The sequence below is a fragment of the Haematobia irritans genome, chromosome 4 (genome assembly GCF_050003625.1).
Source record: "Haematobia irritans isolate KBUSLIRL chromosome 4, ASM5000362v1, whole genome shotgun sequence".
Lineage (NCBI taxonomy): Eukaryota > Metazoa > Arthropoda > Insecta > Diptera > Muscidae > Haematobia > Haematobia irritans.
This window is the reverse complement of record NC_134400.1, coordinates 183,805,923-183,830,934: the sequence shown is the minus strand read 5'-3', so window position 1 is coordinate 183,830,934 and position 25,012 is coordinate 183,805,923. Positions and strand designations below refer to the sequence as shown.

Here is a 25,012-nt window from a genome sequence, read left to right as displayed (position 1 = left end):
CGATTTTTTGACGATTTTTTTGGGACAAATTGACGATTTTGACGAAAAATATTTTAAAAATTGACGATTTTCAGCCCAAAACAGTTGGCACCACTGTCCCCAACATGTCTTACTAAAGACAATCATCGGCCCTTGGCTGACGATGATCTTTGCCTTGGCCAGACGTATTCGTGATTGTTGATGGGGCCGATGGAACGCTTTTGAATTAGGATAATCTAATTTTAACCGTTGACTACAAGCGCTGTTAAATAATAAATAATCCAAACCTTACGTCGTAGATAAAGAAATACATTAAAAATAAAACTCTATCCCAGGTTTATTTCCCAGGTTTATTATTTAATCACTTTAAATGTTCCAAATAAAGATCATGGATTTTGCGTTTCATTTAATTCATTTAATTAAATGAAACGCATGATTTTTCATTTAATTAAATGAAAAAAATCATGGAAGTGGTGTGTAAAAGGTGTGTGCAAGCTAAAAATAAAAACCAAAATAAAGTGAGAATTAGAGAACAACATTGAGGAAGTTATGTTCAATCTACGATCAAACTACGCCCTTACCAATAGTGTCCAAAGGTAAGTGATGTCAATAATAACTTCTGGACTTCTTATGGCTAACATTCTTTAGATAGGATTCAGATTTCTTGGTTTTAGTATCCATTTTTGGACAAAAACAACAGATAAGAAAATAATATCTGATCCACAATGTACATTGAAACCTCTCAAACTTGGAAACTCTCAAAAGCGGACATCTCAAAACGTTTGCTATATTATAACATTAAAAGTAACCTCTGATAAGTGGACACCACCCAAATATGGACAAAATTTAAGTGACCGTGGGTGTCCTCTTTTGGGAGGTTTCACTATAAATGGTTTCAGTCTAACTTTATAGAAATTTTCGTCCGACTTAATTTGTGCCTTATGGTTGAGTTACATATCATGCGTTAATCCGTGCGTTGATGGAAGGGTTGTTTTTTTTTTCAGTTTGAAGCACTCTAACAAAGCTGTTGCTTTCAAAGAGAAAATTCAACTCTTCAATCAACTGACGCATTATGTAACTCAACCTTTATACACTCCAATAAGAAAGTTGTAACCGATTTGTCTGTTGAAGCCCTTTAATAAATCGATCTTGATATCTCAAACTTTTAGGCGGCTTTGTTTAACCAATTTCACTAGAAATGTAGCAGACACATTTTGTGTAAGCTAAAGAAATATCAGGTTCCGCCCGATTGACATCGATCAACAACTTTTTGAGGGAGATATTAAAAATACTTAAACACGTCTTGTGGTGGCTGATTTATTGAATATTTAATATGAATATGGAGGTTGGTCTTATTGTGGAGCCACCGTGGGGCAATGGTTAGCATGCCCGCCTTGCATACACAAGGTCATGGGTTCGATTCCTGCTACGACCGAACACCAAAAAGTTTTTCAGCGGTGGATTATCACACCTCAGTAATGCTGGTGACATTTCTGAGGGTTTCAAAGCTTCTCTAAGTGGTTTCACTGGAATGTGGAACGCCGTTCGGACTCTGGTATAAAAAGGAGGCCCCTTGTCATTGAGCTTAACATGAAATCGGGCAGCACTCAGTGATAAGAGAGAAGTTCACCACTATGGTATCACAATGGACTGAATAGCCTAAGTGAGCCTGATACATCGGGCTGCCACATAACCTAACCTATTGTGGAAACTGGGTGGCTCTTTAAAGGGCGGACGGTATATGCGCCGCGCCTTCCATTTTTTTAATTAGCGTAACTAAACCCCTTGATATTTTGAAGGTGAAGAGAGCATTCCATGTGTATTTTTTTAGGTTAGCGGATTTACTATTTTAATGGGATTTCCCTGACTCTGAGATCTGGAAATTCGAATAGCGAAAAGATTACCTAATCACTGTAGTGTTTTTCAGGCTGAAATATTAGCAATAAGAGAGGTGGTGAATTGGCTGAGAAGTAATGTTCCAATAAATATTGGCATTAATATATACTCAGACAGTCAACCTGCAATAAAATCCTTGGACTCTGTGTTTCTTAACTCGAAAACGACTGCCGCAAATTCAAACATCACCTGGAAACACTGCCACAATGTCGCATTTCTCCTGGCATTGTGTGCATTTCTCCATCAACTTGTGGTCCAATTGTACCGATTTGCAAATAGAAACATATTAAAAAACAAAGAGCAAATTTTTCTAAAAAGCTTGTCTTTTTTAGGGCTACATATATGTCGGACACCCAGAAAAAAGTGTCTTCGAAACTAAAGGCAAAAAAAGTTCATCGATTTAGTTCAGTCATTTTATTTCCATTAAGTTACATTTTTGTGTGAAATAATGAAATTTACTTGTTTCAGTAAAAAACTAAAAAAATTAAACTGAAAGCAGTTAGGAATAGTTCATTAACTAGAATAAGGCACGGTATTTTACTAATACTGTTTTCTTCGCGAAATATAAGAATTTACTACTGAACAAGAAAATTTTATTCACTGAAAACGAAGCATTCGTAAAAGTAAACAAAACCCGAACTAAGACCAAGTTTCCTCAAATTTAGTAAAATTTCTTATAAAATGATAATTCTGAATAACACTTAGCATAGAAAAATATTTGAGTGCATTCGAACTAAGAAGTATTCGATCCTTTCAAAACTTAAGGAAACACACTTGTTAGAATATAGGAAATTTTCCTATATTTCTTTTATCTACCTATAATAGTCATCGATGTAATCGATATGTTAGCGCGTGGGTTATTTTTATACCCTGCGCCACACTGTGGAACAGGGTATTATAAGTTAGTGCATATGTTTGTAACACCCAGAAGGAGACGAGATAGACACATGGTGTCTTTGGCAATAATGCTCAGGGTGGGTCCCTGAGTCGATATAACCATGTCCGTCTGTCCATCCATCTGTCCATCCGTCCATCCGTCCATCCGTCCGTCTGTCTGTGAACACATTTTTGTGATCAAAGTCTAGGTCGCAATTTAAGTCCAATCGCCTTCAAATTTGGCACATGTTCCTAATTTGGGTCAGAATAGAACCCTATTGATTTTGGAAGAAATCGGTTCAGATTTAGATATAGCTCCCATATATATCTTTCGCCCGATATGCACTTATATGGACCCAGAAGCCAGAGTTTTATCCCGATTAGCTTGAAATTTTGCACAAGGAGTACAATTGGTAGTATAGTCATGTGTGCCAAATTTGATTGAAATCGGTTCAGATTTAGATATAGCTTCCATATATATTTTTCGCCCGATTTACACTCATATGACCACAGTGGCCAATCTTTTACTCCGATTTAATTGAAATTTTGCACACACACTTATTAAAAGTGAAAGGTACAAGAAGAAGGAAAAATGCGTTTTACAGTTGATGACATTACATGGAAATTGGAAATAGTGGAATAATAAACTAATATTTCAAGGCCAGTCGATGCTGTTGATTCTTAATAAATATATTTAATATATTAATAAACCGTGTATTTTATTGAAGAACAAATTGCCTATATAAATAAATAAAATTGTATTTAAAAATGAAGGTAAGCAGTTCTAAGATTGAAGTAAAAAGGTTTACAACAAATATGTAAGATTTGTCCCAATGAATGAAACAAGTTCAATAAAATCATTCCATATATGAATTCAATTCAGTTAATTTTTTTCATTCTGTAGTATAGTGGTACATATATATAGGAAAATGTTAACTAATATATGGAATGCATTCTACCTAATTTCGAAAATCACATTGTTCAAACAAATAAAAATGTCTTTGGCGCTATACGAAGTTCAACTTTCTTCACAATGAGTTCATTTTTTTAACTTAAGGAAGGGGTCACTTTTTTCTGGGTGTATAATCAACTTTAACGGATAACGGATTTTCCTCAATTAATTGAAATGTCTACGTCGAACATTACCCCTTCTAACAATATTCATTAAAAAAAAAGATATTCATTGTTCGTTTCTTTGTTCAGAAATATATTTCTTGGAATTTAATTCCATGATGAATTTCATTTCAATTCAAAAATAAATAGCAACTTAAATTAAAAAATTATAAAGAAACTGAAATTTGCATAATTGGCAAACATATTTACACTAATGTATTATTTAATTTAAAATAGTGTAAGTATAAATATACCACAAGCCATGAAGGCTCTACATTGAACCATCTTAAAATCAAAAGAAGAAAAACTCATATGCGTAAATAATAAACTTAATTCACATGCCTAGGAGATGAATTGCTTCGATTTATTATGTTCTTAAATGGTATTAAGTAATTACGGAAGTCTTAGATAAAAAAATTCTTTTAATAAGATTTCATGCATCAGGTCACTTTTAAGGCTATCATGTTTGGGGAAATAGGTATATTTTCCATAAGTTTATTCCAAAAGTGTTTTCAATATCGTGATATAATACCAAGTGGAATTGTGTACGAGCAAATGTTACTTCCTCAATGGAAGAAGTATACGCATGCGTATATAGATAATATCTAAGCAACAATAGAATTATTTAGTTTTTATTAATGGAGATTTTCATGTCATTCACTATTATGGTAATGTTAAGGTTCACTACAACATAATTAAACGCTTAATGTGCATTAAACATGCGGTAGAGATAAATAAATAACTAAGTTTTTTTGTTATTCTAAATCTTGTTGGTTTAATGATTTACGTTACGATTCGATTTTTTTCTCTCAAAGTTCTTAGTGTCGCGCCACGATCATTCAGATGCTGAGAAGGCCTGAAGCAATATTTCAAATAGTTAAGATTTGAATTATTTATTATGCTTGCGAAATAAATAAATAAACAGAAGTGCGAAATGCTATTGCTACTGTTCTAGTATTTTGCAGTATCATTCATTCAGTTATTCAGAAATTATACGCTCGTTTGCCTGTAAAGGCGTGAATAACTAAAAAATAAATAAATTATTTGTTTGCAACCTTTTTTCTCTTGATTCTCATCGTCACTATGAATCAGAATTTATGCAATGGAATCAATCGTTGTTGTGAGTCATAAGATGCGTTTTGGGGAATGGAAGATGGTTTCCAATTTCAGAGAAGTTTTATTGAGTTGTTAACTCAAATTTGTTTGTGTCTTAAGTCTTTTGTTTTTGTAGTAGTCATCTTAACGTAGATTAACAGCCTGTTTCTGTATGTCGAACGATCTCTATCGATCGACTGAAATGCATAGAAACAGCTGATTTTTATACCCTCCACCATAGGATGGGGGTATATTAACTTTGCCATTCCGTTTGTAACACATCGAAAAATTGCTCTAAGACCCCATAAAGTACATATATATTCTGGGTCGTGGTAAAATTCTGAGCCGATCTAAGCATGTCCGTCCGTCTGTTGCAATCACGCTAACTTTCGAACGAAACAAGCTATCGACTTGAATCTTGGCACAAGTAGTTGTTATTGATGTAGGTCGGATGGTATTGCAAATGGGACATATCGGTCCACTTTTACGTATAGCCCCCATATAAACGGACCCCCAAATTTGGCTTGCGAATCCTCTAAGAGAAGCAAATTTCATTCGATCCTGGTGAAATTTTGTACATGGTGTTAGTATACGGTCTCTAACAACCATGCAAAAATTGGTCCAGATCGGTCCATAATTATATATAGCCCCCATATAAACCGTTCTCCTGATTTGACCTCGGGATCCTAATGGAAGAGCAAAATTCATCCGATTCGGTTGAAATTTGGTACGTGGTGTTAGCATATGGTCTCTAACAACCATGCAAAAATTGGTCCACATCGGTCTATAATTATATATAAGCCCCCATATAAACCAATCCCCAGATTTGACCTCCGGAGCCTCATGGAAGAGCAAAATTCATCCGATTCGGTTGAAATATGGTACGTGGTGTTAGTATATGGCCTCTAACAACCATGCAGGAATTGGTCTATATCGGTCTATAGTTATATGTAGCCGCCATATAAATCGATCCCCAGATTTTACCTCCGGAGCCCTTGGAAGAGCAAAATTCATCCGATCCGGCTGAAATTTGGTACATGGTGAAATTTGGTATATTGCACTAGTATATGGCCGCTAACAACCATGTCAAAATTGGTCAGTATCGGTCTATAGTTATATATAGCCGATCCCCAAAAATAATCTTCTAAAATGTTATTCCTATAGAAAATGTTGTCAAAATTTTACTGCTATAAAAAATTTTGTCAAAATTTTATTACATAGAAAATGTTGTCAACTTTTTATTACTATACAAAATTTTGTCAACATTTTATTTCTATAGAAAATTTTGTCAAAATTTTATTTGTATAGAAAATTTTGTCAAAATTGTATTACTATAAAACATTTTGTCAAGATTTTATTTCTATAGAACATTTTTTCAATTTTTTCTATAGAAAATTTTGTCAAACTGAATTATATACGTATTTAATCGGCCTTTTTTATCCTCCACCATAGGATGGGGGGTATATTAACTTTGTCATTCAGTTTGTAACACATCGATTGCTCTAAGACCCCATAAAGTATATATATTCTGGGTAGTGATGAAATTCTGAGTCGATCTGTACATGTCTGTCCGTCCGTCCGTCTGTTGAAATCACGCTAACTTCCGAACGAAACAAGCTATTGACTTGAAACTTGGCACAAGTAGTTGTTATTGATGTAGGTCGGATGGTATTGCAAATGAGCCATATCGGTCCACTTTTACGTATAGCCCCCATATAAACGGACCCCCAAATTTGGCTTGCTAGGCCTCTAAGAGAAGCAAATTTCATCCGAACCGGCTGAAAATTGGTACATGGTGTTAGTATATGGTCTCTAACAACCATGCAAAAATTGGTTCACATCGGTCCAATTATATATAGCCCCCATATAAACCGATCCCCCGATTTGACCTCCGGAGCCTCTAAGAGAAGCAAATTTCATCCGATCCGGCTGCAATTTGGTACATGATGTTAGTATATGGTCTCTAATGACCATGCAAAAATTGGTCCATATCGGACCATAATTATATATAGCCCCCATATAAACCGATCACCAGATTTGACCTCCGGTGCCTTTTGGAGAAGCAAAATTCATCCGATCTGGTTGAAATTTTGTACGTGGTGGTATTATATGATATTTAACAACCATTCCAAAAGTGGTCCATATCAGTCCATAATCATATTTAGCCCCCATATAAACCGATCACGAGATTTGGTTTTGGAGCCTCTTGGAGGAGCAAATTTCATCCGAGTCAGTTGAAATTTGGTACATTGTGCTAGTATATGGCCGTTAACAACCACGCCTAACTAGGTCCATATCTGTATAGTTATATATAGCCCTCAGATAAATCGATCCACAATCACACAAAAATTGGTCCATATCAAGTTCATAATTGTATATAGCCCCCAGATAAGCGACACCCATATTTCTATTCTGGCCCTCTACGTATCGTGCAAAAAGTCCATATCGATTCGTAATTATTTGCAGACTTACCTATTCATAACTTTTAACATAATATATATCACGTATGGACTAACTCACAATTTAGAAAACGATGTTAAGAAGTTTTAAGATACCACAACCCAAGTAATTCGATTGTGGATGACAGTCTTTCGTATAAGTTTCTACACAATCCATGGTGGAGGGTACATAAGATTCGACCTAACCGAACTTACGTCCGTATATACTTGTTTTTATACCCTGCGCCACACTGTGGAACAGGGTATTATAAGTTAGTGCATATGTTTGTAACACCCAGAAGGAGACGAGGTAGACGTATGGTGTCTTTTGCAATAATGTTCAGGGTGGATCCCTGAGTCGATATAACCATGTCCGTATTTCCATCCGTCCGTCCGTCTGTCTGTGAACACATTTTTGTGATCAAAGTCTAGGTCGCAATATAAGTCCAATCGCAAATTTGGCACGAGTTCCGTTTTTGGGTAAGAATAGAACCCTATTGATTGTGGAAGAAATCAGTTCAGATTTAGATATAGCTCCTACATATATATATATATATATATATATATATATATATATATATATATATATATATATATATATATATATATATATATATATATATATATATATATATATATATATATATATATATATATATATATATATATATATATATATATATATATATATATATATATATATATATATATATATATATATATATATATATATATATATATATATATATATATATATATATATATATATATATATATATATATATATATATATATATATATATATATCGAGCGATAAATCTTAAATACAATTTGGTGAAGTTTCCCTACAATTGCTTCCGATTTAAATCTTTCCCATATTTTTATACACACCACCATAGAATGGTGACGGAGGTATAAGTTTGTCATTCCGTTTGTAACACATCGAAATATCGATTTCCGACTATATAAAGTATATATATTCTTGATCAGGGAGAAATTCTAAGACGATATAACGATGTCCGTCTGTTTGTCTGTCTGTCTGTTGTAATCACGCTACAGTCTTCACTAATGAAGCAATCGTGCTGAAATTGTGAACAAACTCGTCTTTTGTCTGCAGGTCAAGTTCAAAGATGGGCTATATCGGTCCAGGTTTCTATATAGTCCCCATATAAACCGACCTCCCGATTTGGGGTCTTGGGCTTATAGAAATCGTAGTTTTTATCCAAGGTATTTTATGACAATAAAGAGGTGTGCCAAAAATGGTGAGTATCGGTCCATGTTTTGGTATAGCCCCCTTATAGACCGATCTCCCGATTTTACTTCTTGGGCTTACAGAAACCGCAGTTTTTATTCAATTTACCTGAAATTGGAAACCTAGAGGTATTGTAGGACCACAAATACGTGTGTCAAAAATTGTGAGTATCGGTCCATTTTTTGGTATAGCCCCCATATAGACCGATCTCCCGATTTTACTTCTTGGGCTTATAGAAACCGAAGTTTTTATTCAATTTACCTGAAATTGGAAATCTAGAGGTATTGTAGGACCACAAATACGTGTGCCAAAAATTGTGAGTATCGGTCCATGTTTTGGTATGGTCCCCATATAAAACGACCTCCCGATTTGGGGTCTTGTGCTTATAGAAACCGTAGTTTTTATCCAATTTGTCTGAAATTGGAAATCTAGAGGTATTTTAGGACCATAAAGAGGTGTGCGGAAAATGGTGAGTATCGGTCCATATTTTGGTATAGCCCCCATATAGACCGATTTCCCGATTTTACTTCTTGGGCTTCTAGAATCCGATGTTTTTATCCTATTTGCCTGAAATTGGAAATCTAGAGGTATTTTCGGGTCATAAAGAGGTGTGCCGAAAACGGTGAGTATCGGTCCATATTTTAGTATAGCCCCCATAAGAACGATCTCCCGATTTAACTCCTTGGGTTTCAAAAAACCGTAGTTTTTATCTGATTCGCCTGAAATTGTAAATATTCTGGTATTTTAGGCTCACGAAAACGTGTATCGGATTAAGTTTTTATCGGTCCATTTGGTAATGCCTCCATATAGACCGATTTCACTTCTTGAGGGTGTAGAAGGCGCACTGATCATGAAAATTGCTTGAAACTCAATGCAAAATTTCGAGATTTTACTTCTACAGATTTAAGATTTCAAATCAAGACGTTATTTTATAATTTTCTTGCACACTTACAAGAGATGTTAACCCTTTCACTACCGATGTCCACTTAGAAGGACATTCGAAAAAGACACCAAATTCTATTTTCCCACTTAGTTTCGATTTTCTTGATGTTATTTTAAAGTAGAGACTTTAATCTAAATTAGCTATAAATATTTTCTATATTGGTGAGGTTTAAAATACATTTTTATAAACTTCTTTAGCAATAAACGAAAAATATGAAAATTTGAGACAATTTTTCTTTTGTATGTTTCTAGTAAATGAACATTTATACAAAAACTATAGCTGATACTTTTTCGGATTCTTTTTTGTATTTTTTCTCATACTTCGAAGAATATTATAGGCCAAATAGCGTTTATTTTCGTAAGGCCATTTGGTCACAATTCAAGAATCAAGTTTTCAGAACAAGCTCATATAGCTCTTGAAGTAATTGAGGTAGGTTTTCAAAGTGGCAGTTTTTGTTCTACGTGCTGTTAGTAGAAGTAAAAACAGAAGAAAAATTAAAGTTTTTAACATTAGGTTTATTTCGGTAGTGAAAGGGTTAATGATTCCTCTAAAACTCAAACAAAAATGGTTCTTATAAATCCAGAATCTGATATAGTCCTCATAGGTGAAATCTTTAAATTTATCTTCGGGAAGTGTCCTCAAGTCCTCAAGCCCTCCTGAAATTTCAAAGGAAATCCTAATATTTGTTTCATGGTGGTGGGTATTTAAGATTCGGCCCGTCCGAATTTAGTGCTGTATATACTTGTTTTTTTTTTTTTTTAGTGTAGGTGAAAAAACATTTCCATTTTTATACCCGCCACTATAGAATGGTGACAGGGGTATAATAAGTTTGTCATTCCGTTTGTAACACATTGAAATATCGATTTCCGACTATATAAAGTATATATATTCTTGATCAGGGAGAAATTCTAAGACGATATAAAAACTATTTAGTGGTGTGTAGAGTGACTTTTTAAAATCTCTGTAACTTTTTTGTTTATGAATATAAGTAAATACTTCAAAAGCAAAAGTTTCATATTTTGTTAAGATCTTTGACGTCCGAGTTAAAAATGCACGAAATATACCACGAACAACGCTATGTGTTTTTTTCGATCGGACTTCAAATGACGACACAGCACAATAAATTGTATTTCGGGGGGTCGTAGGGTGCACGAAAAAAAGTTTTGGTGTTCTGCAATTGTCTTCGGATATGCTACAAAAATGGGGGGTGACCGCATCAACGTTTTTTTCGTGACCCTATCTAATAAGCATGTCCTTCTGTCTGTTGTAATCACGCTACAGCCTTCCATAATGGCGCTATCGTCCTGAAATTTGGCACAGATTCGTCTTTTGTTTGCAGGCAGGTCAAGTTCGAAGATGGGCTATATCGGTCCAGGTTTTGATATAGCCCCCATATAGACCGATCTCCCGATTTTACTTCTTGGGTTTCTAGAATCCGTAGTTTTAATCCAATTTACCTGAAATTTGAAATCTAGAGGTACTCTAGGACCCTAAAGACGTGTGCCGAAAATGGTGAGTACCCGTCCATGTTTTGATATAGCCCCCATATAGACCGATCTCCCGATTTTACTTCTTGGACTTCTAGAATCAGTAGTTTTTATCCATGAAAATGGAAATCTAGAGGTATTCTAGGAAAATAAATTCAGAATCTGATGTAGTCTTCATAGGTAAAATCTTTACATTTATCTGTGGGAAGCGTACTGGTGGAACTGATCTGCTTGGGAAAATATCTGTCATCAAACCCCCCTGAAATTTTCAAAGGAAACTATTATATTTGATTCATGGTGGTGGGTATTTAAGATTCGGCCCGGCCGAAATTACTACTGTATATACTTGTTTATTTTAGATTTTCATCTTAAGAATGTATACGAGTATACATACCTTCTTTGGAGTATTTCTTATGGTATCGAAATTTCTTGCAGTGATATCTTTGTGATTTATATGGTCCATTTAATTGACTACTATCGATTTCGAGATTATCTTTGAACAAAAGAACAAAGCGCGTATGAATGAAATGGAAAATTCCACTTAACGAGATCGAACAATATAATTAACAAATTAACTAAAATTTATTTAATAGCAACACATCGTTATAATGAACAACAACTACTAAAAATAGTCACAATTAGTAGTCGAAATAAAGAAAATCTATATTCCGCATAGAAGCTAACATTTTTGTAGATTTAATCTCAAATTCATGTTCATAATTAATTTATTTTTTTCTTACACTTTGTTTTGTTTTTACACGTGTAGTGTTTGAGCAACTATACTAAATGACCAGATTAAATATTTTTTTAATGAAAATAATTCAGACTTAGACTAGACAATAATAGGAAGTTAGTGTATAGAAAGGACGAAAATGATTCATATTGGTTATGAGATGCATTGTGGCTTTAAATAAATAAGGGAAGTAAGATCTATGATTGCTGTTGTTTGTGCACTGGAAAAAAAGTAAATATTGATATACTTAGAAACATTAAAAAACATTTACTATTGGTTTCAAAGATTTGAACCTTCCCTTAAGGATTTTGGTATTGATTGGATATTTGGATATTTTAGTTAAAATGCATAATGTTAATGTTTTTGGTATTGATTTCGAGCCTAAGAAGCAGAGAATTGAACTAAGGATACTTTTAAGACACAATTCCCTTTTAAATTTGAGCTTAATATTAACTCTTTGTCCTCAAAATTGCCTCAAAAGTAATGCATTTTAAAGGGTGATACGATATTTGGTCAATATAAACTTGACGTATTTCTTTCAATATTGCATTTAAAAAAACCTGAACACCCCTCATTTTGAAGGTGTGTGTGTGTAGAATGTTGCTCCTATTTTGATTTTGGAATTCACTCTTCAGTTGTCAAAATGCCGTCCAAGCAAGAAGAGCAGTGTATCAAAATTTTGCTCGCGCATCGCGAAAATCCGAGCTACTCGCACGCAAAGCTGGCAAAATCGTTGCCAAAGTTGCCAAATCAACCGTTACAAATGTAATTAAAGTGTTTGAGCAACGTTTGTTGACAGCCAGGAAGTCTGGATCGGGAGGAAATCGAAAACCGGAAGCCGCTGATACGACAAAGAGAATTGCCGGTAGTTTCAAGCGAAACCCTAACAAAATACGACGGCCAAAGCGCGATCCCGGAGGCTGTACACGACGATGCTGACGAAGTTTGACTGCGTGGTAATGGACGACGAAACCTACGTCAAAGCCGACAACAAGCAGCTTCCGGGACAGGAGTTTTATACGGCAAAAGGAAGGGGAAAGTAGCAGATATTTTCAATCACATAAAACTGTCAAAGTTCGCAAAGAAATATCTGGTTTGGCAAGCCATCTGTACCTGTGGCTTGAAAAGCAGCATTTTCATAGCTTCCGGGACTGTCAACCAAGAAATTTACGTGAAAGAGTGTTTGAATAAACGTCTGCCGCCTTTCCTAAAGAAACACGGTTGTTCCGTACTGTTTTGGCCGGATTTGGCATCTTGCCATTACGGTAAAAAGGCCATGGAGTGGTACGCCGCCAACAACGTGCAGGTGGTTCCCAAGGACAAGAACCCTCCCAACACGCCAGAGCTCCACCCAATTGAGACATACTGGGCTATTGTCAAGCGGAACCTAAAGACGACCAAAAAAACTGCTAAGGACGAGCAGCAGTTCAAGGCAAACTGGCTTTCTGCGGCGAAGAAGGTGGACAAGGTGGCTGTACAAAATCTGATGGCAGGTGTCAAGCGTGAGTCCCGGCAATTCGGATTTGGAAAAGCGAAAGCCTAACTGAATATTTTTCCTGAATTTTATACTAATTGAACTTGAAAAAGAAATTTAATTTGATTTTTTAAATAAACGATTTCACCGATTACACGCGTTTTCCCTTGACCAAATTTTGACCGTATCACCCTTTACATGGGCTTTAAAGGAAAAACTTAATAAAATATTTTTATACCCTCCACCATAGGATTGGGGGGTATATTAACTTTGTCATTCCGTTTGTAACACATCGAAATATTGCTCTAAGACCCCATAAAGTATATTTTCTGGGTCGTGGTGAAATTCTGAGTCGATTTAAGCATGTCCGTCCGTTGCGGCTGAAATTTTGTACATACTGTTAGTATATGGTCTCTAACAACCAAGCAATAATTGGTCCACATCGGTCCATAATTATATATAGCCCCCATATAAACCGATCCCCAGATTTGACCTCCGGAGCCTCTTGGAGGAACAAATTTCATCTGATCCGGTAGAAATTTGGTACGTGGTGTTAGTATATGGTCTTTAACAACCATGCCATAATTGGTACATATCGGTCCATAATCGTTTATAGCCCCCATATAAACCGATCCCCTGATTTGGTTTTGTTGCAGCAAATTTTATGGGATTCAGTTGAAATTTGGCACATTGTGCTAGTATATGGCCGCTAACAACCATGCCAAACTAGGTCCATATCGGTCTATAGTTATATATAGCACTCAGATAAATCGATGCCCAATCACACAAAAGCCCCCCCCATATCTTAATTCTGGCTCTCTAATAACCGCGCAAAAGTCCATATCGGTTCGTAATTATTTGTAGTTTCACCTATATACCTTGCAATCGGTAAGTATTACCACAACCCAAGTATTCGATTGTGGATGACAGCCTTTAGTAGAAGTTTCTATGTAATCCATGGTGGAGGGTACATTAGATTCGGCCTGGCCGAACTGACGGTCGTATATACTTGTTTGTTTTTTTTTTATTTTGTATACCCTTCACCACTACTGTGGTACAGGGTATAATAAGTTTGTGCATTTGTATGTAACGCCAAGGAGGAGCAATCATAGACCAACCTTTTAGTATACGGATCGGTTTAGAATTAAATTCTGAGTCGATTTAGCGATGTCCGTCTGTCTGTCTGTTGATGTATTTTTGTGTTCAAAGTACAGCTCGCAGTTTTAGACCTATTGTCCTAAAATTTGGTATAGGGTCCTGTTTCGGCTCAAAGACGATCCCTATTGATTTTGGAAAAAATCGGTTCAGATTTAGATATAGCTGCCATATATATTTTTCACCGATCTGGTCATAATTGGCGTGTATATCAACCGATCTTCCTCAAATTCCGTACATTCGAATATTTTATGAGTCTCGAAAAACTTGCAAAATATCAGCAAAATCGGTTCAGATTTAGATATAGCTTTCATATATAGCTTTCGCCCGATTTACACTCATTTGCCCACAGAGGCCAATTTTTTGCTCCGATTTAGTTGAAATTTTGCATAGGGAGTAGAATTAGCGTTGTAACTTTGCGTGCCAAATTTGCTTGAGATCGGTTCAGATTTGGATATATCTCCCATATAAAGCTTTCGCCCGATTTACACTCATATGACCACAGAGGCCAAATTTTAACTCCGATTTAGTTGAAATTTTGCACAGGGAGTAGAATTAGCATTGTAGTTATGCGTGCCAAATTTGGTTGAAATCGGTTTAGATTTAGATATAGCTCCAATATATATGTTTTTCTGATTTCGACAAAAATGGTGAAAATACCAACATTTTCCTTGTTAAATCGCCACTGCTTAGTCGAAAAGTTGTAAAAATTACTCTAATTTTCCTAAAGTTCTAATACATATATATCGAGCGATAAATCATAAATAAACTTTTGCGAAGTTTCCTTAAAATTGTTTAAGATTTAAATGTTTCCCATATTTTTTTACTAAAATTGTGTTCCTCTCTAGTGCATTAGACTTAAATTTTGAGCCTATAGATTTTGTAGAAGTCTATCAAATTCTGTCCAAATCGAGTGATATTTAAATTTATGTATTTGGGACAAACCTTTATATATAGCACCCAACACATTTGACGGATGTGATATGGTATCGAAAATTTAGATCTACAAAGTGGGTAGGGTATAATACAGTCGGCCCCGCCCGACTTTAGACTTTCTTTACTTTTTTAACTTTATCTCTGAATAAAGATGTTTTGAATAATACTAGCAAACATTTTAGCGGAAATTCCGCGTCTGCCACCCCCATATAGTTGAGAATGAAATCAGCCGACTTTATAGAAATTGTTTGGGAATTTTCATTATATTATTTGTGTTTATTTTATTTTATGCAGGCTAAAATTCAGAAAATTTGTATGTGCTGCGAAAACTGCGTAAAACGAAATGTTTTTATTTCACCTTAGAAAAACTTCTTGTGAAGTGAAAATTAGGTCCAACTCTAGATGTACATTCGAAGTAATGACTTAAGAAGAGCTTCCAAATTTTTTTGCTGGGCTATATATGAGGTTTTTTGTTCTAAGATTTAATATTTCTGTTAATTTAAAGATTATTTCTTTAAATCTAAAATGATTTTCATTACTTTAAGGAAAATTTACCATATTTACTTTAACGGAAATTTCTGTTCTAAATTTAATTTAATAAAATTTTTATAAATTTTCATTTAATCTTCCTTATTTTAAAGAAATTATGCTGGATAATCCTACATTATATTCACTGGATAATCCTACATTATATTCACTTTGCTTAATAATTGAAGGTATAATGCGTATGAGCCTCCACCCCGGAAACCGGCTTGAGAAGAGTTTATTATATTCTGAGGGGAGCTTATTATAATCTGGTTAACCCTTGTGTATGTGATAACACTGGAAGCGATACCAGCGTGATGAGGTCCCGTGGGACCTACAATAAAAAAAGGATAGTAGAGAGGTTATCCCTACGATATTTTTCGATCATTTACTGTAGGTGGACTCTTCTATAATGCACAAATTGCATATATAAACATTTGGTTGTAAATATAGAGTTTTATTTAATTTCTAATAGGATACAGATAATGTTAAAATTTTTGATTAGTATACTAGTGGCCCTGATGTTTGACGCAGGCGTGGTACCTATAATTATCCTTATACGTACCAAGCAACAATATATTGTTTTTGTAGTTGAATGTTCTTAACAAACTGGATTTTTGAAGGAAAAACAATACGATTTTTTTTTAGTGGCGTTCGTTTTGCTCGCAGTATTATGTGCACAGTGGTTGTTTCAAACTTGGTCCAAATTGAGGCACATCTTGCCAAATTCCAGGAGCCGATAGGTCTGGAAAATGTATAGAAATATAAAAACTTATTTCGACCACGATTTCCATGAAGTTCAAATAACTTTTTTTGCACTTTTACTCTCACTATATTGGAAGTCATAAACCATCAAGCTGAAATTCATATAAAAGATAAAGTTATGTATGAATAAAAATCAAAAAGGTCCAGCGGGACCTCATCACGCACAGAAGGGTTAAAATTGTCGTAAAATTTGGTTTTGCTAATGTGTCAGTTTTGTAGTGCATATTCCTCCACTTAAGTAAATTGCTGGTGGTGATTTTTTTGTAATTCTAGGCATAATTCTGAATTTCTTCAGGTCAGTGCTATTTGAGTGGAGAATGACAGTAACGACTAAAAGTCTTTTACGTTAACATTTTTGCAGTGTATACTACACTTATATGTTTTATGTATACAACTGGAAATATCATTAATCTTGCAGATGGTTATTATTATAATTATGTATTTAGTTTTAGGGAAAGCAGCCAAAAAAATATATTAATTGTGGTCTAAGCCACAACTTCCGCGTTAATTTGTGAATTCATCATCATAAACACGTCTTTAGTTAGAAAATAAATGTAAAAATGTTTTTTGTTTTTCGAAGATTAACGTGTTAACGCTTTTCAATTAGTGAAAAATACTCATGTGTAATTCATTCAAGTAGATAATATAAATCTTTTGTTATATTCTTTATAGAATTGTTGGACATAAATCATTTTCTTATTAAAATAAGTAAGTGAAGGCGATGGTATGATAGCCTAAATCAATTCTACCACACTCTCACTTGTTTAGTGGGATATTGAAATCACTGTGGCAACATGTTTAGTACATCCGCCCTCTAGTTAAAGGTTCTTAAGTTCATTCCCAGACACTGAGAGATAACATGGGCAATATTAAGGACAAATTTCTTTTAAATAATGATTTTTTAATTAAAACAAAGTTTATAATCTTTACTTCAAACATTTTTTTCATTAAATTTAGGACACAAATTTTGTAAATTTGCGTACCTCCGTTAAAAACGCATGTCTTTGAACTAAGGAAAATCTTCCTTAAAATAAAGAAACACATTTTTTATTTAAAGAAATCGTCCTTAAATTAACTGAAATGTTGAATCTTTATATTTATGATAAAAAAGCTTCAAGCTTATTTTGATAATTGAGCATATTTAGTTTAAGGTTTTTTTTTTGGAATTAAGAAAACATATTCCCTATAATTTGGAACTGACATTTGTTTGTACGTGAATAGTTTTATTAATATACCGCGAAAAGAAAATGCAAATTCGATAAATGAGATCTGAATCCTAATTTTAATTTTATTGATCGTAGGTTTAAGGCAAGTTAGGTCACTAAAAAATGTCTTTATTTTAAAGAAGCAATACCAAAATTCTTAAGGGAAAGTCAAAATTTTTGGATATAAGTAAACTTATTTTTGAGTGTAAGTATAAAAAATTTCATGTCCTTAAAATATGAATGCAATTTTTGCGTAGCATAGAAGATTTCTTTATTTTAAAGAAATGTGTCCTTAATATTGCGTAAATTACGTATCCTAACATTTGCACACTTAAAAAAATATTTACCTAATTTTAATTTTAGGACTCAAAATTTACGCAATGCTAAGGACAAAATTCTTTAAAACAATGACATTTTAATTAAAAAGAATGTTTATAATCCTTGCTTCAAAATTTTTTTTCATTAAATTTAGGACACAAATCTTGAAATTTTGCGTCTCTCTGCTGAAGTTATAGATCTTTGAAGTAAGGCAAAAGAAAAACATTTTAATTGACATATTGAATTTTTAAATTTAAGATAAAAACGCTTCAAATATAGGCTAAGACTTATTTTAAGGATTTGCATCTTTGGTTTAAAGTTTTTTTTTAGCATCAAGAAAATTGTTTTTACTTTGAGTATCTGGCATAATTTGGATTTTGAAATTGGTATTTGTTTGTACATAAATACCTTTATTAATATGTCGCAAAAAGAAAATAAAAACTCGATGAATGAGATCTGTGTCCAATTTTAATTTATTTGATCCTAGATTTAAAGCAAGGAGGTCCGTAAAAAATGTCTTTATTTTAAAGAAGCCGCATCTTTGGCTCGGAATCAATACCAAAATTCTTAAGGGAAGGTCAAAATCTTTGGATTCAAGTAAACTTTTATTTGGAGTGCACTCTCAAAAAATCGTTTCTGTAACATATACTCTCCGTAGTCAAAATTTTTGGATATAGGTAAACTTTTTTTGAGTGTAAGTAAAAAAAATTTCATGTCCTTAAAATATGAATGCAATTTTTGCGTAGCATAGAAGAATTTATATATATATATATATATATATATATATATATATATATATATATATATATATATATATATATATATATATATATATATATATATATATATATATATATATATATATATATATATATATATATATATATATATATATATATATATATATATATATATATATATATATATATATATATATATATATATATATATATATATATATATATATATATATATATATATATATATATATATATATATATATATATATATATATATATATATATATATATATATATATATATATATATATATATATATATATATATATATATATATATATATATATATATATATATATATATATATATATATATATATATATATATATATATATATATATATATATATATAAATATATATATATATATATATATATATATATATATATATATATATATATATATATATATATATATATATATATATATATATATATATATATATATATATATATATATATATATATATATATATATATATATATATATATATATATATATATATATATATATATATATATATATATATATATATATATATATATATATATATATATATATATATATATATATATATATATATATATATATATATATATATATATATATATATATATATATATATATATATATATATATATATATATATATATATATATATATATATATATATATATATATATATATATATATATATATATATATATATATATATATATATATACAACTCTTACAGGTATATATATATGTCCGTCTGTTGAAATCACGCTAACTTCCGAACGGAACAAGCTAGCGACTTCACTTTTACGTATAGCCCCCATATAAACTGATCCCCAGATTTGGCTTGTGGAGCCTCTAAGAGTAGCATATTTCATCCGATCTGGCTGAAATTTGGTACAGGATGTAAATATTTAGTCTCTAGCAACCATGCAAAAATTGGTCCATATCGGTCTATAGTTATATATAGCCGATTTTATTTCTATAGAAAATTTTGTCCAAATTTTATTTCTATAGAAAATTTTGTCAACATTTTATTTCTATAGAAAATTTTGTCAAAATTTTACGACTATAGAAAATTTTGTCAAAATTTTATTTCTACACAGAAAAAAATTTCACAAAAATTTTTCCAATTACAATTTTAATTGAGTTTTAAAAAATATTCAATTAAAAATTTAATTAATTCAACAAATTTTTTAATTGAAACAAAAATCAATCACAAAATTTAATAGTATCAATAAATTTTTTAATTGAATCAATTAATTTTTTAATTGATACTATCATTTCTGTGATTGGAGACATTTCAATTAAAAAGTTAATTGGATCAATTAATTTCGTGATTGAACCAGTAAGAAAAATTTTGCGTATATAGAAAATTTTGTCCAAATTTTATTTCTATAGAAAATTTTGTCCAAATATTACTTCTATAGAAAATGTTGTCAGAATTTTGTTCCTATTATTAATTGATCCAATTATTTTTTTAATTGAAATGTCTTCAATCACGAAAATGATAGTATCAATCACAGTTTTAATTGGGCATAGAAAAAATTCTTGATTAAAAAATTAATTGATTTTTTTTCAGCAAATTTCAATTAATTTGTTAATTGATTCAATTAAAAATTTAATTGATGTTGATTGCAAAACTCAATTAATTTATTAATTAGAAAAGGTAACTATTTTTAATTACTTTCTGAATTGGCTTAGAGTTTTTATTTGGATTAACAAATTATTGTTTGAAATATATTTTTAATTAAAAATTAAAAAAAAAAATCAGCACTTTTTTTAACTGAATTAGTCTTCCGTTTTAGATATAGCTCACATATATATCTTTCGCCCGATATGGTCTCAAAAGCCAGAGTTTTGCCCTGGCTTACTTCAAATTTTGCACAAGCGGTACTTTTAACGATATTATTGTATGTGCCAAATATGGTCAACATCGATTCAGATTTAGATATAGCTCCCATATATCTCTTTCGTCCGATTTGAACTTATATGGCCTCAAAATGCAGGGTTTTGCCGTGATTTGCTTCAAATTTCGCGCAAGGAGTACGTTTAGTAGTATCGGTAATTGTGCCAAATTTGGTTGAAATCGGTTCAGATTTAGATATGGCTCCCATATATATCTTCCGTCCGATTTGCACTCATATGACCAGGGGGTCAAAGTTATACTCCCATTTACGTGAAATTTCGCATAGATAGCAGAATTATTATTGTAACTATACATGCCAAATTTAGTCAAAATCGGTTCTGATTATATATAGCTCCCATATATACGTACACCAGAGTTGGGGAAATATGGTAGACTGTTACACATTTTAGACCCATTTTCAATGGAAGTTTCCTCCAATTAACTGGATAGCGTTAGCCGATTTAAATTTTAATTCTAGAGATTTTGTAGAAGTAAAAAAAAATGTCTCCTTATATAGCTTCCAGCAAATGTGAAGTAGTTGAGATGGTAACACAAATTTTGGCTTGCATAGGGGTGAAGGGTATAATATAGTCGGCCCCGCTTGACTTTAGACTTTACTTACTTGTTCTGTAATACAAACAATGTAGAAGAAATTGTTCGATTTTATAAATTTTTTAAATTTTACCTTTCGCCTGGACGAAGAATCGAACCGCGGACCATGCAATTTGTAAGCCAACACACTATCCACTGGGCTACGTAGCTGTTATTGTCACCAATAGACATAGCTTGCGGCGCCCACGAACCGATTAAACAAACTTTATTTGACAATAACATACATTTAGTTGGGCACCGTGGAGCATTGGGTGCTACGTCCGCCTTGAATACCAAGGGTACTGAGCCCTGCTTCGACCGAACACCAAAAAGGTTTTTTTTTATATTTTTTTACATATTTTCCAGATATGTTCGGAAGATTTCGAAAAGTTGTTCAATATTACATTCTACTATATTAAATTTATTCTATCAAAAACTGTAAAATGTGTCTTATTAAAGACTTAAAGTCAGAAAAAACAGTGCCTGATATAAACGAAATGGATTGTGTTTGAACCAACAACACAATCCATTTCGTTTATATAAATAATTTTTTTTATTGAAAAAATAAAAATTTTGTAACAAACGAATTTTTTGGTGATAAAAGTTTAAAATTTTCCAATAAATTCAAAAAACTCTAACAAAAGAAAAACATTTTCGGTACACGTTTTCCAAACGTTTTTTTTCTTTGCGTGTATGTCCCAAACATGTTATGCTAGTTTATGAACATTATATGCTTGCACTTAAAAATAATGTAAATAAAAAATTTGAGTTCCGAACATATATTTTTTTACACTCAAACATATGAAAAACAGTCTTTTTTGTCCGTGTGGGTTGCATACTATTTCATATTAGGTCAATTATATCATTACAGGCAGCTTTCATCGGTTTGAGAGAATTTTCACCTTGTCCTGATTGACTGCAGCCTTTTTTAATTTGTTTTGTTTTCGATTTGTTTCGATAATAAAATAATTATTGAAGTAGCTAAACCACTTGAAAATTGAATTGAATATTTTGCAAAGCTTCCGATATTGTGAGAATGTTTTTGTCATGCATGACAAATGACTAGTGATTTGACAAAATTGTTTCATATTTTTTTTTGTTTCACATTTTACTTCCTGACTTTTTTGCTTTTCAAAATAGCTTAAAAAGCTTACTGTGCAAAATATCCATTTATTGGGCCCTATATTACAATGCAAATATTTTTGGGTATTGTCAGCTTTTCATAAAAAAAATATGCCACAATCCAGATGTTTTATCTACCTTTATTGAGAGATTTTTTGCTCATTAATTGAATTAAGCACATAAATAACGAATAACACTCACAGATCATGCCTTTGACAATTAAAATTCTTTTTTCTATTGTAGTTTTAGTTTTTTGTGACCACAACTAATGTTTCATTTGGCAAATTCACCCTCAGGGACTATTGGACAACAACACTTGATATGATTAATGACTTTCCTATGGTTTTGAATGATTTAAAAAAATATCACATCCTTCTTATGATAATTAATATTATTTTCTCATATCATTGGTTGCTATTTAGATTCTTATGGCGTTTTCTTTTCTTGACAAAAATGCGCACTTTTTTTGCATTTTGCCCAGAAAATGTACTTTTTAGGGTCTTTTCTAAAAAACAACAGGCAAAAGTGCGAAAAGCCTTCAAATTCTGTTGTGAAAATATCGCCACGCATAGAGGCAAATTGGGGGCATTTTCAGCACTGCCAACAAACGAGAGTGTTGCGGTTGCCCTGTTTCCTTCTTTGAATTCATTTCTGCCAGCTGAAATTATATAATTTTTTAGGGTGCTGGTAACATTTTAAAAATGCGCATTCTGTATTACAGACAAAATGAAGGCAAAGCACTTTTTTCAGAAAAGAAAACACCATTAGTCAATATTTTTTTATATATAGAATATCTCTCTTGTACATGGACCCTGTAGAACATCTCCTGTTCACTGTACACTGAAAAAAATATTGTCGTGAGGTCAAAGATTTCATGTCTTTAAAATACGAATGCAAATTTTGCTTAGCATAAAAGACGCATTTCTTTAGTATAAAGTTTTTTTCCTTGTCTAAAAGTCGATAAACTTTTCAATGAAGTCGTATTGTCCTTATAATTAAGTGACTTCACTTTAAAATGGGTATCATAACATGAAAAAAAAAAATTTTGGTGTAAGGTCATCTTGACTTTAATAATTCAGAAAAAATCTTTAAATTTAATGAAATTGTCTTTAAATTTGTTGTCTTTTTGAATCTTGACTACAAAGCAAAAAATCGTTCAAATATAGGACATGTTTTTCAACACTTTATTTTAAAGGCGTTTTTTACTTGAAACACAGCATAATTTCTACTGGAAGTCGAGTCTTAATTTGGAAAATAAAGTTGTCGTTATTTCGTTTTTAAAGGACTTTGATAGCATATGAAGAAAAAAAGCTGAAAAAGCGAAAAATTAAAATTTGCTTCATAGAAGCAAGTACACAAAACCCGAATTTAAAAGACAATTGTGTCTTAAAAGTATCCTTACTTGTATTCTCCGCTTCTTTGGCTCGGAATCAATACCAAAATTTTTAAAGTAAAGACAAAATCTTTGGAACCGGTTATGCTTTTTTTCAGTGTAGGGATTATAATAAGAATCTAATGGACTTTTCCCTTGCTCTCCCCGTTATAGGTTTTGCTTTATTTTTCATTCTCTCTTTTCCTCTCTCTCTCTCTCCCTGACTAACATTTCTAAATACATTATACATTCCTACGAAATTTCGAAATATAAATATTTTATATTCAAATCTATTTATGTTTAGAAGAATACTCCAAATACAAGGGTTGACTTTTATTTGCCGTGATTGAACAACTCTAGTATTGCAATCTGCCAACTGACAGTATTGTAAAGCTTCACAATTTTGGGGTTATACGTACACAGAACGTTTTGTCTACGAGCGTTAATTGTGTTTTTACAACAACTTTATCTCGCCAAAAATGGAATTATTATTTTTCACAACTTGCGACGTGCATTAACTCAACACCAGTGCATCGATGAACTAAATTCAATTTTTGGCGATGAAGCTCCGTCAGGGGTTAATATGGTAAATTCAACCGAGGTAGTTCACTCCATGTCGAATTTCGTTATTTTTCCAATTTTCCACTGCCCGATCCAATTTTCCTTTTGTTAAGTATGTGTCAAACATTTTATGAACTCAACGTGGGTATAAAGTTCAATAACCGTAACAGGTTGGTTGATAAGTCCCCGGTCTGACACATAGATGGCGTCGCTAGTATTAAATGCATAATATTTTTATATAGTACCAACCTTCAAATGATTCGAGTCAAAATTTGACGTCTGTAAGTCAATTAGTTTTTGAGCTAGAGCGTCTTTTGTGAAACAACTTTTGTTATTGTGAAAAAAAAAATGGAAAAAAGGAAGGAAAATGAGTTTCCGGACTCTGCCCCAGGGAAATCAACAATAATGGATTGGTATGCAAACTTCAAGCGTGGTGAAATGAGCACGGAGGACGGTGAACGCAGTGGACG

The 25,012-nt window shown here is 32.3% G+C and overlaps 1 protein-coding gene across 1 annotated transcript in view; it reads left to right on the top strand.

Annotated features, from left to right (window-relative positions):
- Nucleotides 1–390: 390 nt before the first annotated feature.
- The window catches only part of LOC142233020 (uncharacterized), a 300,554-nt gene continuing 275,932 nt past the window's right edge, over nucleotides 391–25,012 (top strand). Inside the window, exon 1 of the mRNA XM_075303789.1 lies at nucleotides 391–575. The gene's annotated coding sequence lies outside the window, so the exon portion shown is untranslated. The remainder of the gene's footprint in view (nucleotides 576–25,012) is intronic.